We start from the raw sequence: 3,690 nt of genomic DNA, 5'->3' as shown, positions 1-3,690 counted from the left end.
CACAAAATCTAGGCATCGGATAAAAAAATTGAAGAAAGTGTATTTTTATAAAAAGTGCAGGAGCTAACAATGCCGAGGAAGATCTATCAGGCTGCATCTCACTTCCCGCCTGTCCAGCACGGTAAAATTCCAACAAAGCTTAGTTCCGAATACTCAGATTACGAGTAGAACTAATCAAAATAATAAATAATCATTCCATGAAGTACGACTTAACCTGGTAGATTTCCCTCGGCCTTCTTAGCTCCGGCAATTCGTTGGCTTGCAAATTTTAGAAGCCACAAGCCACGATTGGTTTAACCAGAAGACTAGTTCTAAGTTTTATTTTATTTTTAATATTGTTAATATTAGAAGTAAAACTTTCGTTCGTCTTTAGCAGATACCGCCACGGCATTCATGCCATCATTTCGTTGTGAACCGATAACGGTAGCCCGAATTTTAGTAGTTCAAAGAGAATGAAATATGCACCTCTGATGGGACCCTAAGAAGGGTTAAAGGATGTTCTAGAGTGCCTTTGGCGCTCTATGAACTAAATAAAATAAGACTGCTCTCGTTTCGCTTCACAATGAAATTATTATTTATTATTATTTTTTCGTACAAATACCTATGTTAACATAAAATTTTCACCCATTTGGGTTTATTTTTATAAATATTTATTTACCAATAACAAAATTGTTTTCGGTTACTTCCATTTAGCGCGCCTATGAGTTAAATTGTCAATAATATTAATCTTACATAATGTCAAAGATTACCAATGTTGCCAAAGTTTATGATACTATCTCCCGAAGTTATATTTTATTGCTACCTGTTGATCGCTACTGTTTACTCTTAAGGGGAGTGAGACAGGGATGCATAATTTCACCGCTGATATTCAATCTGTAGTCAGAACACATTTTTGAAGAGGCTCTAAAAGATATTGATGAAGGCATCTCAATAAATCGAACCAAGCTCAGTGATGTTGTTCTGAAGCTATTTCCTTGTGGTATTTTTTATAATTAACTATTTTCTATGGGAAATAAGCCACAATTTTACTAAAAAAATGAATTTATTAACGTTTCGAAGCCCAAATCGAGTTTCGTAGTCAAAATACAAAATACTTCTAAAATAAACAAAAATGTTGTTGCTAAGTAAAAAAATTCTTGTAATAATTTATTTAATCTGACTCATTTATATTGGCAATTCAGACGTATGTTATACATTTTAAAGTAGAAGACTTTAAAATGATATCGCCAATATTTATGAGTTGCGTTCCTGGGACGACTTTACTAAAAGATAGTTAATTCGATTACATGAAATCAATCCCAACTCAAGAATATCCGTCGCAAAAAAATTATAGCTTTAAAAAAATCTTTTTAAAGACAGATCACATGCTATGATTTTTTGCGACGGATATTCCTGAGTTAGGATTGATTTCATGTAATCGAATGAACTATCTTTTAGTAAAGTCGTCCCAGGAACGCAACTCATAAATATTGGCGATATCATTTTAAAGTCTTCTACTTTAAAATGTATAATATACGTCTGAATTGCCAATATAAATGAGTCAGATTAAATAAATTATTAGAAGAATTTTTTTACTTAGCAACATTTTTGTTTATTTTAGAAGTATTTTGTATTTTGACAACGAAACCCGATTTGGGCTTCGAAACGTTAATAAATTCATTTTTTTAGTAAAGCTCAGTAACCTGCGATATGCAGATAATACAATGGTGTTTTCCAATATCATAGAAGGGCTGCAAAACTTAATGAATAAAATAACTGAAACCAGTAGAACATATGGACTACATATAAACACCAGCAAAACCAAGCTAATGGTCATAACTGGAGTAAATATGTATGTGAACCAAATGAGAATTGAACGTGTCTCACAATACAACTATTTGGGAACTATAATCAATGAGTCGTGGGACAATATTCAAGAGATTAAATGTCTCATCGGAAAGGCAAAGAGTGCATTCTTGACTACGAGCTCTGTGTTCAAGATGTGCATGACATCACTCTAATAACAAAAATAAGGCTCCTTAAATGTTACGTGTACTCAGTGCTTCTATACGGAGTAGAAACGTGGACATTGAAGGCGGAAACTCTATCGAAACTTCAAGCTTTTGAGCTGTGGTTGTATAGAAGGATCCTGAAGATACCATGGACAGACAAATTCACCAATGAAGAAGTACTGCGGAGGATGAACACAACCGCAGATTTGGTCAACATCGTGAAGGGCCGTAAGCTGCAGTATTTTACAGCAGCATTTTACAAGGTAAAATTGAAGGAAAAAGGGCCCCAGGACGAAGAATATCCTGGCTCGCTAACCTGAGAGCATGGTATAGAAAGACCTCAACACAACTATTCCGTATAGCAACTAACAAAGTCATCATAGCCAGAATGATCGCCAATGTTCGGAACGGACAGGCACCCTAAGAAGAAGAACATTCTTTGAAATCTTCTCTATAATTGTAAGCTTATTGATTTACTTCTAGATTGAACCTGTAATGATTCTAATTACTAAGGATGAATTAGCAAGATCTTCTGTTTTCTTCTCCACTTTTGTGACTGACAAGCCCCCCATAAGTATCTTAGTGAAGTATCTTTTCTGAACTGGTGAATAGACCAGTTATTCAGAAGTTAGGTGGTCATCTTTTCTCCACTTTTGTGACTGACAACCCCCCCCCCCCCGCCCCTAAGTATCTTAGTGAAGTATCTTCTCTGAATTGGTGAATAGACCAGCTATTCAGAAGTTAGGTGGTCATCTTGTGGCGCATTACGTCATGTTTCGACTAAACATGTGAAGACTTAGAACTATATAAACTTCCATTCTAACATCAATGTTAATTATTTGCCGATTAACAGACGAGTACGTGAATCTGACAGGCTATTGAGAAATTCACACCGAGAATGCAGTACGGCTAAGATAGGACAATACATTTCTAATGGGGAATAAACGCACAGGGTTGCCGGTCTTCACCAGTTGTTGATTGCTCTCTCAAGAGCGTTGCACAGGAACTGTGGCAACACTGAATGCGCATTCCCATCTTAACCGTACTGCAATCCCAGTGTGAATTTCACGTTAGACAATCAGTAAATAATTATACGTTCTAAGTACTAGAAAGATACATCACACAGTGAGAATAATTCAGTATCTTCTAGCGGCGACTGGTTTCTTTATCACAAAAATGCACCAGCAAGTTCAAGAAATCTTGTGCAGCAGTATTTAGCAAAACAGAAGGCTACACAACTTCGCCAGTCTCCTTTTAGTTTCGATATAACATCCAGCGACATTTTTGTGTTTCCAAAATTGAAAATGCGGTTTTAAGTGCAACATTTCAACAATATATAAGACTAAAACATTTCTAAGTTATGAACGAAGGTAGGCTACTCTTAGAACATACTTCTTATAGGTTTTATAAGTTCCTTCATCTTAGAAATATTTTTTGAAGGTTTTCTCTCCTGAAGTGAATTTAGAGAAAATAGGATTGCGCAAGCGTAAACAAATAAATCAATTGCAAATATGTATGATTGCACGCCAAGGTGATAGAGCATGGAACTAAAGGTTTGTACACAGTTTTACATGGTACATTTACTTAAATCTCCTCCAATAAAACTCAACTTTTTCTCCAACGAAATCCGAAAACAAAAGATATAAAACAAAATTTTCCGATTTCGAAAATAATTTAGCGAAATAAATATTGCAGTAAC

This window comes from Diabrotica virgifera, chromosome 6, assembly GCF_917563875.1.
Source record: "Diabrotica virgifera virgifera chromosome 6, PGI_DIABVI_V3a".
Classification (NCBI taxonomy): domain Eukaryota; kingdom Metazoa; phylum Arthropoda; class Insecta; order Coleoptera; family Chrysomelidae; genus Diabrotica; species Diabrotica virgifera.
The sequence above is the reverse complement of the archived record's forward strand: the minus strand, read 5'-3'. Positions refer to the sequence as shown.